Below are 15,439 nucleotides of genomic sequence, written 5' to 3'. Positions count from 1 at the left end.
ACAAAATAGTACTGTATTGTATGGATTATTGTTATAGTCACGGTTAAAATAAGGTGGTGAAACTTAGCCTAAGTTTAGCTTAGACATTAGCTTGACGTTTCGGATATTTTATGTTGCTATTTTATTAACAGAATCACTACATCGAAATTGCAAACCGACTCCGCTACCCACATGTATTAGGCGATTCTTAATGCAGCTGTTGCAGTAGGTCTAAATACAACGGAACTGCTAGCCTGAAATCAGTTAGTCAGTAGGTATAAAGTGGTTAGAACTTTACACAGTAGACTTGTAGATTCCGTAAAGCAAACCACACAAAATTGAATTCCAACTGCAATTATGCAGCCCACTTACAGTCCGAATGCAGCCGGTCTGTAATGACACGAATACAAATTGCCACGCATCGGGATTAATCCCATCACACTTTCCCATCACTGAAATGACTGTATGTACCTATAACAAGGATTGTTTAGGATTCATTAGTATGCCTTTTCAAGGCACTTATGTATACATGTCTCAAATGTAGCTTGTTAATTTGAAAATATATCAATAACTTGTTACCTAATTCGACAATAATCCAGTTTAACACTGTCACATCTCATGTGTCATACGAGTAGCATATTATCAGGATAAGGTACTCGTACCTTGAGGGTAGAAAATATGAAACTTAATATTATTTGGTACTAATGATTTTACTGGTAAATAAAACAACAATGAATGTTGAGAGAAGTTTGTAGCCTGAAGCCAGTTCTTCTTGCTAATTTAATTTTGTTTAGAAGTTTTTTTTCCGTCCACGTTGGTTTTAAAACTGCCAGAGGAACTGGCGTCCGACGACTGGCTAACTTTAGTACCTTAATTTATAATTTTAATTGTTTTTATAGTACTTTACTTAGTGATTGACCAACTATCGTATACCCAAGTCGTATACACGCCTGAAAATTCAACTAGGTATTTCGACTCTATGTTACCTGGATATTCAGTATAAAAAAAAATTACTCATTAGTACTTACTCTAAATTAATTATTCGAGAGTCAAATGCTACAGCCGTAAACTGGCATGGCTGCAGGAAATATACCATTTATTAGTTTTATTATCTGAAAGAATACTTTCCAACTAACATTATTCACTTAACTGGATGTAGGTCACCATAAAAAGCTCATCCGAAACAATTTTTCTCTGAAACCATCAAAATTCCGCCAATTATTCTGCGTAAGCCGAAATAAGCCCGTTAAAGTATCGAAAACTGCCATTAACGTAAAAGAATGAGTTTAATGAAGCCATCACTTTTCACCCCACTCTTTGGGGGGTTTGCATAAATCTTTTCCAGAAAAAGTAACAAGCATCGTTGATTGACGGATTTTCTGGTTTCATCAAAAACTAAAAGTAATTTAAAGTTGTGTAAACTGGGATTGGGACACCCTATATGCATGCACCTTGAATACCTATTCATTACAGTGTTCTTTTTGTGCGTTCAATGGATCCCCTTTATTCGTCACACGTCCAGTAAGTAGTGGTCTGCTCAAAGCTGAAAATATTTAATAGTGATAAGTTCAGTAGGTAGGTACATACATACACGGTATAAATGTTCACGACTCAGCATATACCTACTTAAAACTGTTCATCACATTAACACACAAACTCTCAACCGTTGGCTATTGTAATCCGAATAATATAACACTAGGTGTGCAATTATCGGTCTGATGAACCAAATATCTCGTGGTCCAACAGGGATCCAAACACACCCTTCTAAATTACATTCTCCTTTGGCTATAAAACAGTTGAATGTGTTCTCATCACTTCACGCCTTCCCTCTACAATTTGCGCCGCAAAATTTTGCTAACTGGGATGTTAATTGTACCTCGCGCCTCAACAATCATGGACATGGCCCGTCCAAAATTAGCACAGAACAACTCCATCTAAATCACCCCTTATTTCTACAAACACAAGTAATAAAATCGTTAGTACTTCAAGGCTCAGAGAGCGGAAACATAAAGATAAGTTCGCGCTATTTCAGCCCCATTTTGATTTCATATTTTCTCTGTTCCCATTGTTGACCGAACTTTCAGCCTTAATTTCATTTTCAGGAAGTTCTCTCATTTAAATTACTCCCGGAACGTTATGTTTATTACTTTCGAAGAGTAAAAAAGTTTTGGGATTTTTTACTCCATTGTTTTAAATTGGATCCATTTTGAGCTGGCATTTGCTTAACGTTTGTTCAGGAGTTAATTCGTTTAGTTATAAATGTCAGCATTCTATAAAATATATAAATTATGATTCAATGTAAAAAAAATTATCCATCGTCACCGGTTTGGTAAGGTCATAAGATGCCTATTAAAACAGTTTTTAAAAAGACTACACAAGATGGAAGAAAGATTAAACTTTTTTTAAAACTTAAGTTCTTGCAGTTCGTGGCCAGTATCCGTAGCCGACAAAAAGGAGGTTTAATCTCGTTAACTTTTTCTATCTTGAACCTAAACTCTTTTAATAGCAGCTCCGTCCATTAGCGCCCTCTTTCCATTTAAAAATTAACTGACAGCGACAAGGGCGCGAAATCACAAAGGTTTCACACACCGCGCGACGTTTTTAAAGCGGGAACTTCTTTCAGCCATAATAGTTCATTGTGAGCTGGCTGTTGATAAATTGAAGCTCTTAGGGTTGACAGTTCAGTGGCATTATTGAATGCTCATTAATTAGCTGACACCATCTTGATTTCACGACAGTTGCTTTAAACGTAACAGTGTATTAAAGAACCTTGAGTATTGTATTTTAAAGAAAATTAATCTCAATTATGTAGGTATCTAGGCTTTATCTCCATATTTTATTTGTGTGTTGTAAATAGCTACTAAACGGATAATTCCTTTTTGACTCAATCGAACCAAATCGAAAACTTCGTAAACAAAAAATACCTTAGTCAAATAAATTAAGCGTTAAATATTTCCTTCACGTTTCCTTCGTCAAAGGAGTGTCATAATAAAATTCATGATCGAATCCATTATTTTCTCTTGGCACTCTTGGAAATAACCAGATTATTCGTGTATGAATAACCGAGAGTCTTTGGACAATTAGACATTCGAATGTTCAATTTTCCGCGATAGGGTTACCATTCGATTTTTTTTTATGCTAGACAAGGCAGGTATTTGACCGCAATCGCACCTGGTGTTAAGTGAGATACAGTCCAGGATGGTACATGTCTGCCCTGTAAGTGCCTATTGACTCTCGCCTTGAAAACGCCCGGATTATAGTGTTCAGGATATACAGCAGCAGGCAGCGAATTCCAGTCCCTAGCTGTTCGCATTATGACGAAGGATATGTTTTATTCGAACAAAGATGACATTTATTTTCTTTACTGCAACATTAGTTTCTTGACAGATACAATAGATCAATCAGTACAAAAATATGATTGGGAACACATGAACCATTCACAAAATGTCAAATTCACTTAACGATTTTTAACCCAGTGGGCTGAGTGTGAGTTTACATCAAAAAAATGTATGAAAATTTTAGTTTTCTCAACGTTTCCCGCTAGGGGCGCAGTACAATCCGTCATACATTAATTGTCATTTTTTGACGCGCTCACTAGTGAGCGCGTTTGATGAAAACTCACACTAGGCCCTCTGTTCTCAAAATAATAAGTGTTTATCTGCTGGAAACATTTTATTTATTATGTTTTCTATTTTAATAAAATTAATTATATTGAAATAATGGGTAACAAAACAGTATCAAAAAGGCATGAAAAATTGGTCACCCTATCTCAGAACACGGATGAATATCTCAGACGCGTTTAGTATTCAATGGCCAAATTAACACGGCCCGCGCTAGAAAAGGAAAAAAATGTCGGCAAAATGTCGGCGGCACTTGAAATAATCGGAAAAAGCGATTCATTTGATGGCCTTTTGAGATAGTCCACAGAAGAATCAACTTGTGTTGAGTTCGTATTTTCTTAAAATTCTTGAGTAGGCTTATATTTTTAGAACATTATGACACCATGGCAAAAATTAGTCATAGATGATTTAATAAACCTGTAAGTTAAAGCTAATTCTATTTGTATTAGATTACGTGAAAGACTGGAAACATAATTTGAAAATTAACGTACTCGTATGTTTCAACATTATTCAACTGTATTTAATAAAAAGTTTATTTCAAAATAAACTCGCAAATAAGTCTAAATAAGTAAATACCTATTTCAAATAATTGTGTGCTTAATATTATTAATAAATTATTGTGTATTCAATATTAATGTGCTAAATGAATTGTTTTATTGAAGTTTAATTCAACTAAATACTATTTATCTGATAGTATTTTACTGGTATAACTCACACTACAAATAAAATAAAACACTCGATACCTGCACTTAAGGAATTAACTAATTTGGTCTCAAAACTTAAAAACCTCTTTATTAGTCCCTTTTCTAAAGGAAAAAAGTAGTCGGAAATAGTAGTTAGATTCTGCAGACAAAGTTTCATTATGTAAATTAGTACGTAACTGGCCGGTAACAACCCTAGTGAAGCGTTTCAACCTTTTCCGTCGCGGGTGCACTAGCGAGCCTTTGTTGCTTTCACCTTCTGAATTTGAAATTTAAAATTGAAGCATTGGGAGCAACAAGGGCGTTCGGTACCGAAAGTCCGTTTTGATGTTATTATATCAAAACATGCACTGTACCATCTAGTTTAACATCCCAAAAATTGGTTTCGATCAGACGCTCCCTGATGTCGTGAGAATAATTTATGTCACAAGTGGCGCTACGCCCTTGTTGCACACAGTAACAAAAGTGCATTTAAATTCGACCTGTATGCAGTTTTTAAAAACTTATTAATGTAAAAAATGACTGAAGACTAATTTTGAGTCTTCCAGTGACTTGGCCCCCTTTTAGATTGGTCCACGGATCAAGTCGCCAGACTGAATTTTCAATTATTTATTCCTCCGGCAAATGGACTCACTCTAAGATTCTAGAGTAGATTTGTGTTGATTTTATTGTTTTAATTTATTAACAAAAATATTGAAGGTTCACCTTTTTAGCTCTGGAAACTGCGGCAACCAGTTTAAAAAAGAAGAAAATATTTAAAAACTCAATCTGGTGACTTGGTCCGTGGACCTAGCTAAAAGTGAGCCAAATGAGTGGTTGAAACTGGTCCTGACCTTCCATGCAGGCCTGGAGGATCAGGCTGGACCTTCCAGGCCAGTAGCAGCTGATTCGGAAGATTTCCTTCAGTCTAGTGAATATTTTGATAAATCTGATTAAAACACGAAAGTCGCAAAAAATATTAAGAAAGTTTAATATTTTAACGGTGATTGTAATAAATACACATGTTTGACTTACATTTTAATTAAAATTAATAAAATAAGTATTCAAATTGTTATTTATTTTTCATAAAAAATAATAATTTAACTAACGCCCTATCTGTTTACCAGTTTGGTGCAACAAGGGCGGATAACACAAGTAAAAAAATCGCATTTTAAGATGTTTCCGATTGCTTTAAAATAGTTATAATACCTTAATCTTATTGCTAAATCATGGGACTAACAAATAATAAAGTAAGTGTAAGTCAAATTATAAACATTAAAAAAATATAAGACATTGAAACTTTCATCGTCAATTTTCTCGAAACTCAATTTTACGAGATACGCCCTTGTTGCACCCAATGCTTCAATTGTTCCACGAGCGTTCCAATTTCAAAATTGGGTTTGTAAATTGAGACGGCGCTTATAATTTTTCTGTGCACAAATTGCACACAGTTGGTACCAAAAAGTAATATACCTAGCCGAATAAAACAACAAAGCAGCAGCAACTCACACAACACAAGCAAATGTCGTGTATAGCTATAACTGGAGTGCAAATTTATTTGATGTACTTTTTGTTATCTAAATTATTTGTAAAACTAATTTGTATTCTGTTGCTGTGCCTAAATAAATAAATAAATATAAATAAACACAGTGTGATAAAGAGATGCGTGATGCGACGTGACAGAACCGATTTTTGCAACTATTTGACAGTTCGTTAGCATTTATTGAAAGATTTGTATGTACTTACATGTTTTATTTGCAAAACGAATTCGCATTTTCGACAAATTATTATATTATTTACGTATTTCAAACCACATAAATATTTGCCACGATTTCATAAAACCCAGATTACACATTGTTTTTCATGATAATTTAAATTGAAAACAATTTTGTGCGGACTATTTGTATTGCAGCAATTACGGTCCATACATCATCAGTCCATCAAAATGGAGGCTTTAATTAAAGTGCTTCGTTAACACACTACATTAACGTTTTTCCTGCGAATCATTACAATCATTAACATGGGATTTATAGACTGGACGTTCTATAACATTATCGCTACAAAATGATTTGCTCTGGCCAGCATTCAAATAATTGCATCAGAAATTAAAGTCACTTTTTTAAAAACTTTAGAGTGGAAGCAAACGTAGATTTATCCCTTTTTGGCTGTTTTTTGTTCGTTACGTTCAACTGAGAAATGAGTTACAAAAATTCAGTAACAGAAACTGAAATACAGTCTCTTTCCAAAAGTCAATTAAGTCCTAGTACTATTTATTATACCTACTAGCGATAGGCAACACAAAAAGTGAATTTACTTTCATTGTTTTATAGCGTTTCTGCTCGTAAAGTTAATTTAAAAACATAATAGATCTGAACATAAATAAACAGTTCCAATTTATTTACGCCCACAGAATTTTCGAATAGCAAAAAGTAGGTATTTATTTTACAAGGCTTGTATACTTACACTAAACTTTTTCGATATTTTTAACTCGACACTGGCAAGAGGCATAGCATAGCCATTTAAAAAAAATCGATAGGTTTTTTATGTTTTTACAAATGAAAACCAATTTTAACCATGGCACTGGCTGGCTCTAGAATTATTTAAAAACAAAAACTATTCGAATGTCAGTTCGAATTCAAAACAAATGAATACAAACCTCTGATGTTCTAAATATGAACTGTGAATAGACGCCTACGCGATTTGTTGGCAGCCTGCAACCCTGCTGTTATCTGATGCTGCTATTTTAGTTCATTGTTTCATGTTATTTTAGGAATAAAATTAATATAGCGCTAGAGAATTTGGTTAACATAAATTTTTAGGAACTATTCCAGATGAAGATACCTTCTAACTAGAGACTCTTTAACTTCAAATCAAATCAAATCATTTATTCGCACCATTAACCCTGGGTTACGCCATCTTAGGCTGAGTTGCACCACCTAACATTGACGGAAACTATGACGATAACCGGTGTATTTTGTATGGAGTTTGACAGAATTTTGACGTTTGTTACAATTAAAGTAAGATGGTGCAACCCAGCCTTACATTATCTAAGACAAACGTTGAAAGTCTGTCAAACTCCTTACAAAAACACCGGTTATAGTTACGATTAAAGTTAAGGTGGTGCAACTTACGCTAATATTCTACATTTCAAAATTACTCACTGACAAATACTCACAAATAACTTGAAAAAATCGAACTGCCTAAGGCGGGAACCGAACCCACGACCTTTCGCATGCCGGGCGACTGCTCTTCCATTTGAGCTACACAGACATTGGATGAACTAGACGAAATTTTCAAGTATAATACGCAATGAATGCTGTGGGGTAGATCAATTCTGAACACAAAAAAATTGCGCTCTTGTGAGCGTATTAGTAAGGTGCGATTTCGAATGCACCAGGTGCGTTGGAGATTTTGCATTATTATTATCACCATTAAAATGTCCGTATCTGATCCAGATCAAAGGAGTGCAATTTCTATTGCTACTATGTATTATGTGGTACTACTAAATACCCTTTAAACATCCAACAGAATTATTGTTACAAATATTCGACTGTCAGGATGAAATAACAACCCAACTCAACTCTAAATGCCAAGAAATTTTAATAACTATTACCAGAGTAAATTGTATTTACTCTGCTATTACTCACTGACACTCTCTTTATCTATAAAATGATGTCATAATACGATAATCGAAAAGTTAATAATAAGTTACATGAAGTTTATAGTTTCGCAAACTAAAATTCGACAGAATATGTACCTCAGTTTCACTGCATTCACTGTAGCCACGGTAGCCGAGCGGTGAAGGGGTTATTCGCCACCCGGGGAACGCGGGATCAAACCCCGACACGAGACTATCGTGGTGAGGCCCCCTCGGGAATAATACTGTTATTACGAGGGGGAAACGAGATTATTAGTAATCGATGCAAATCAATTGCTAATAATCTTTTTCTATAATAATTTTTAAGACTAGGCGCAGACCACCGATTTATAGTTGGCCGATAGTTGTGCCCGATTTAAATTGTATGAAGAATCGGCCAAATCAAATCGGTGTAATGTGCGCACTTCCATACATGCCCATACTGATCAACTGCCCGACTAAACTATCGGCCGACGAAAAATCGATGGTCTGCGCCTAGGCTAAAGAAACTTAAGACAGTCGTACCACAAACAAAAACAAACAACCTGACCCGAACGCAGCGCCTTGCAGCGATTTATTCAAATTGCTACATTGTCTATGCTAAGTCGTTCGTGCAAGATTTACAAGCGCTTTTGTCCGGGCGAGTACCGGATTCAAACGATGCTAAATTCCACAAAAAGTCGGAATCCTTTCCGACCGGAATCATACCCGGGTTGGTGAAGAAAAAATATTAGAACGATGGTATCGGTTTTGAGTTGAACCGACTTGCCGTTCCATGCTTCCGACTTCATGATTTACCTACATCTTAAAAGTACTTAACCTGTGACAATATTTTTCTATAACGGTTTTCGCAGATTTATCCTTGCGCCGATAATAGCTGTAGTTGAGAGGTTAAATGATAAAACATTTAACATTATTATAAGTTCATAAAAAAGTGTGATTTTGAAAAAAGATACTTTTCAATCTAGCAACATAGACGCCAAAGGCATTTTGCCCATGTATACTTAGTTGTACACGTACAATATAGTTTTTAATCTTTCAGAGAAGATACTCGTAGGTGACCCCAAGTTTCAGTTTAACTAACAGTTTTCAGTTTACAATCAGTTTTAACTAACACATTTCACCGCCCCACAGAAGTCCACAAAATCTGTCATTTTATCACACACCTGTTGATTATAATCTCAGATTCTTCTGCGGAGTGTACCAAGACACAAATTAAATTTTCTGACTAAAAATTCCCTTGTTTTTTTTTATTGTGTATTCATTTTATTTTGCATCGAGATAAAAACCCTGAACTAGTAGTTAACCTGAATAGTGACTGAGTTTCTTGCGCTGCTTCTTCTCAGCACTGGCCCATTTATTATCCCGAAGCAGTGGTAGGGTTAATATTGGGACGTGTAAAAGTGCTTTCTAAAAGCCTATTCAGCTTAAGAACTCGATATTGCAGCAATTAACAAAGTAGTTCGCCATTCAGTTTCTCGCCTCCGTCTCAAAGTGATGCGCATGTTTTCCTACACACGGGCGACTTTGTAAAAATGTGTTATTTTAGTTTAAATTGCAAGTGTAAAGATGTGGTCTTATGGAGTTTGGTTTTCCTAGTTCTATTTTTGTCTCTACTTTCGTCATCCTGGTACAGAATTTTATTTGGCGCGGTTTTTAGGTCTTTTTGTCGCCCTAGCTCTTACCAGCGTCTCGGTTAGAGCAAAAGGATATGTACCTAGATCCGAAAATAAGGACATAATTTGAGAAATGAATTCTACGGTATAATGCTGAATTACGCTCCTATTTATCTACTAAATATTTATTTCGCATGAAAGCAATAAAGCAACAGTTGATAGTTAAGATTTTTAATGAACTTGACTATAACGCACAGTGAATAGGTACATCAAATACTTCTTGACACCAAAACTGCCCAAAAAGTTGACAACACAACCTTATTTCAATTGCTTAATTGTAACAAATACCTAGGTTGCGAACTTTTTGGCTACTTTGGGTGTCACGGACTATACACGTTCATTGTACGACGACTAGTTTATGGTTGTGAACAAGCATTTAGGGCTATATTTCACCGGGACACCATGGCGGCGCAACCAGTCGCCCGCTACCAACAAAACGTATACAGCTCTATAGAGAGTTACTCACCTGGTGGAGACTGGTTGCGCCACCATGGTGTCCCGGTGAAATATAGACCTTAGTGTTCCTCATTCCCTTTATTCAGACTTAACTCTTGAACTTTCCACTCACCACATTCATGAATATGAAACTGTCATAACGTCGCCATTAAAACTCTTAAACGACATTTTTTAACACAATCTCAATCTTCCTACCAAGTACTTAAGCGCTACAAAATTGCAAATTATTACTGATCTAATTGAAATAAGTGGTACACCCAGTGGAGTTTCTGCATCTGAAAGTAGATAGCATTACTTATTCAAATGTCACTGAGGCTGCTTAGTGCTCGAAGTTTGCCACTTCAGGCTTGAGAGTTGAAGACATGACATCCTAAGTGGGTTTTGTAAGGATATTTCAGTTCTGAATTGTGGAACGTTTTGCTGTTTGAAAATGAATGTTTTGATGAAGATTTTTCTTTTGTGTCATTGAGCTTAGGGTTTGAGACTTTTTAAAGCATGTAAGAGAACTCTAATAAGTTAGTGGTAGGGTTAATACTGGGCCGTGTAAAAGTGCTTTTTAAAAGCCTATTTGCAAAAATAAATGAGTTTTCTGAGTTTTTTATGTTTATACTAACGGCTTTACGCCTTTATATTATGTATATCTAGTAACATCAGTAATTTTACTCGTTCAATAGTTATACTTTCAATCATTGACATTGCCGATGTTTTATTGTATATTCATGTGTTTCTAATTCTAGAATCGATTGCCTCAGTTGGAACTCAAACCTGCAACTGCTCCTTTCATTTTCTAGAGCTTCAGAAAGAAATGTAAGTGATTCTGTCTTAGTTTTCAAAGGTTTTTTATCGTTCATTATCTTTCACAAACATGGTGGTATTTGTTACCTTTTTACGTATTTTTATTAATACGCAGTCACAATAACATCGCAATAAATGTGAAGTGAAAATTTTAAAAAGATAAATAAGTAAACTTTGTCTCCCATAAAGCGTGTAAAGGGACAGACCCTGCTTATTATACGCATCCAAAAAATTAAGGACAATAGAAATTACAAAGCCATTCAGTGAACTAATTTCCTTTCGCCCTGCGTTAATTTAACGCCATGGTTTTCCATCAAGAATTACAATAGCACTGTTATGTAATATTTCATTTCAGTGTTAATTAAAAACATAATACCAACAAACTTTAGGGTTTCTTTCGAACAGTTCTTGTAGGCGTTATTTGAACAAGTTGCGTTACGATGCAAAAAAATATTAATTAACACCTGACCTTTAATCAAAAAGTAATTAGTTAGTTGAAATCAAAAGATCTCTGAAACCTTTCAATGTACAGATGACCGGCACGTAAAGCTGTACACGGTGGCGTCTTATGCCCTTAGTAATAGAGGCGATTTTGCAGCAAAAATGTAGAGTCTAATGTGCTGTGGTCTGTACTTTTTGGCAAAAATATTTCATTAGTTTGGGCAGTCGTTAATGAAACCGTAAAAGAACTCCTACAGACGTAATTTCTATAGAATTCTTATAACTTTCTCCGTTTCATTAGAAGGCAAATGTCGCGTGAATAAATTAGTTTATCTGTTCGAATGACCTAGTTTTGAGATGAAGTTAACGATAAGCTTAATTTGCTTCAACTTTCGATATTATTTACGAAAGTTATACTTTGTAACTGTATATTATTTTATGATAAATCTACTTTTCAGTTAGTCAAAGATAGCTTTAATAAAATACCAAATAACGTTCAAAATGTATACTATACATAGTCTCAAAATAAGAATGCATTTATTCTTCTGTAATAAGTTCTTAGAATGTAATTTACACTCCACTTTGCTGGCTTTAAATTGATCACAGATAAGCAGTATAAAAATAGAATTGGCTCCTAATATCTAAATATTCTCTACCAAAGTTCAATACTTATCGCAAAGTCGGCTTTACCCTATAAAATATTCAAAGAAAACTGTACTTTTATAAACTAAAACAAATTTTTGATCGTCACAAGCCCTTATGAAAGTCAGATGAAGGTGCCACCGCCGAAAATAAACTTCAGCTCTGCTGAAACATTTCAAAGTTCACTGAAAATACAGATGAAAACTTCCCCTGTTTAAGCGGAAGCGAAATTGAAATATTGTTTTACATTACCTACATTTTAAACAAGCAATGGTTTTGTATCTCTTTGTTAATCAAATTAAGTCGTCACATCGAACTATTTTTGTAACAAAATAGTACTCATTAAAACGATTTATTAGAGCTTAATAAACTAACTGTCGTCGTTCGTACTTCAGCTAAAAGAAAATACAGTGTCACCTAAGAAAAGTCTGCGATTTTGCAACAAAATATTTATGATAAACAAAGCTTGTTACGTGTAATGAACTGGTAAAATCAGCAGAAAAAAAAAACAAAATTGGCTACACTCGTTACTATGTAAGTACAAACGGCACATCAAGTTAACCATTGTAGCATCTTACATCATTGTAATAGGGTTCATTTTGCAACAACTATTACAGTCTGATGTGCTCTCGTCTGTTCACTTGGCCTTTCCTCTTAATAAATGGATTTCCCCTGAAAAGGAAGACCCAATGGGAAAAATATTAACCTATCTCGAACCAGGGTCAAGTAATATGGCAGGAGGAAAATCCTGCGGTGCCGCGGATGCAGACGCTTATTACGTATAGTCAATTCCTGCGACTTTGCTTGCGTGATCTGTCTCTATTTTCTATAGAGACATCATCACACATCCCCAGATTGAAACAAAGCATACCTAATATACTATTTGACACCACCAATCAATTGACGTACTTTTTAAAACTGTCAAAACGAGACTCAGAAACAGAGAGAAACGACAAACAGATTTTGAATGGCAAAATTAGCAATACAAGCAAGTGATGTCACTATTTTGTCAACTCAAACTATTTTTTTCAATTAGGTACAATGCAACCAAAAATTCTTCATTTACAGGTAATTAAACATTACTTAAGTTTTTAAAACCAAAATGAAGCGTCTTTTTTATTTATTAAAAAAGTTGTGATCTAAAATTATTGGGAAATGGTGGCAGATAGTCTATTGTGATGAGTCTTTCTTAAGAAAAGGTGTGAAATAGGGGATGAAAAGCGAAACATGGGTTAAAATTTTTGATCCCCCATTTTATTATCCATTTACAGTTTTATTTGTCCTTTTCTGAGGCTCAATTTTTTTTATTGAAGTTTATTAAAATTGATTTAGTTACGGACAGACAGAGTTATTTTCGCATTTGTAATATCAGTACAGATAAGCCTAGAAATCCTATTTATGATTTCAATATTGGATTCTGTTGGAGCACTAATAAAGTAAGGAGCGGTCCAGCTTTTTCCCAGCAAAAGATGGCTGCTACATAACAGTTACAATATTTGTAGACATCTTGTATTTGTGATGGACAAAGATGAGAATAAGTTACCAAATGACATAAATTAATTTAGCACTTTTAATAAACACTGCTTTATTTGATTGATTTACTTTATCTAAAAGATTTTTCTGCCAGCGTCACCATTGTGGATTTGGGCTTTTGAAACGTTTCCCTAATTGGTTTTCTCTCACGTTTTAGTATAATACTAGCTCATAAGTAAACCCTTGACAAAGATATTGACAACTAAAGTTAAGTACTTGAGTTTCTAGCGATGCTTCTTGTCAATAATGTATTTTATTGTTCCGAATTCATCCTTAACCTTTCAACGGTTCTACGAAAGATATGGCCGAACTACTTATTTACTGCCTTTTGAGCTCGATTTCTCATTAAATCTTTGACAAAACAAGTTGTCTAGTTTCAGGCAAATATATTGAATATTTGACAAACCAACTAGTCCAGTTCCATTCAACTACATTTAATTGTAAAGCTATTAATAAACTTTAACCGCCCCAGGCAAGTCTGCGTTCGGCGGTAGTTGGACGCGCACGCCTGCACGCGCTTTAAACCGAACACCGCTTGCTTCTTACTAACAAATAGTGATGTACCGCACTCGACAATTCGTGTATCGATAAATTATCCTTTTATCGTACACACACAACACGATGGACAAATATCTCACAAGATCCTCGTCAAGCAGCAGCCTCAACTCCAAAAGGCCTACAGATGATCAGGAATGGCGAACTGCCAAGCGTACTGCAATCATGCATAACTCAGGCCAGAATGGCAGGCCACGCGAAGTACCCACTTTCAACAGATTTCAAGACCTTACGCTAGAGCACGATAGTGAACCATCTGAAGCTGCCAGTATCACTGCACCGGGAGGAAAGCGGGCTGCACGTATCCCCCCCATCATATTAGAACTACATGAAAATTGGACACATGCCAACCTACAGGATATGGTAAGAAAATTTGCCAACCGCTTTCACTTGCATTACAGAGGAAGAAACAAAGTGGCCGTTATATGCTACACACCAACAGCTCACCAGGCCATCAAAGACGGACTTCGAGACGAGAACATAGCGTTCCTTACTTACTCCAGAAATGATGAAAAAGTACCAAAGGTTGTCATACGAGGGCTTCCAGCTAGCCTTTCCGAAGATATCTCACAGGAACTGAAGACTAAGGGATTTAATGTCAACTCCGTCACTATTTTAAAATCTCCAGGACTGCAAAGCGCACTGTTTCCACCCTTCTTAATACAACTAGCCCCTGGAACCGACATGGCTAAATTTAAACAACTTAAATACCTCTGCAACTGCGTCATCACCGTCGAAAAGTTTAAGCCGAATCGCTCAGCGGGAACTCAGTGTTATAGATGCCAGAACTTTGGCCACTCATCGAAAAACTGCAACATGCCTCCACGCTGTGTCAAATGCATTGAGGATCACTCGACTACCGATTGCCCAAAAAAAGATCGCAAAGAGCCTGCGCGATGTTGTAATTGCGGCCAGGATCATCCAGCTAACTACCGTGAATGCAAAACGCGTGTTTCATATGTTGAAAGCCTACACAAAAGGGCTAGTGAACGAAAAGAACAAACGGCGACATCCAGATTGTTAAGTAAAACCTTGAATAGAGCTTCAGCTTCTCGTCATCCTACAGGCATTTCTGGACCTACACTAAAAACATGGGCCTCAGTATTATCTGAAACACCTAAGCAAGCGTCTTCAAGCAAGAAATCCGCTGAAGAATTAGGCAACAACAGCAACCTGACCACGGACCCCGTCACCAGGGAAATACTTGACATAATGGAAACTATAAAGAATATCAGGACTAAATTCCAATCTTGCACATCAATGTTCGACAAAATCATGTTAGTTCTTGAGCATCTCGGTCATTATGTTTAGTCGTGCGAAACTAGGTATAATATCATGGAACGCTGATGGTGTAAGAAACAAAGTGCATAAATTACTTGACCTAGCGGTGAGTGACTTATTTGTCGATGTTATAGCGTTATGTGA

Source organism: Ostrinia nubilalis, chromosome 19 (assembly GCF_963855985.1).
Source record: "Ostrinia nubilalis chromosome 19, ilOstNubi1.1, whole genome shotgun sequence".
Lineage (NCBI taxonomy): Eukaryota > Metazoa > Arthropoda > Insecta > Lepidoptera > Crambidae > Ostrinia > Ostrinia nubilalis.
The sequence above is the reverse complement of the archived record's forward strand: the minus strand, read 5'-3'. Positions refer to the sequence as shown.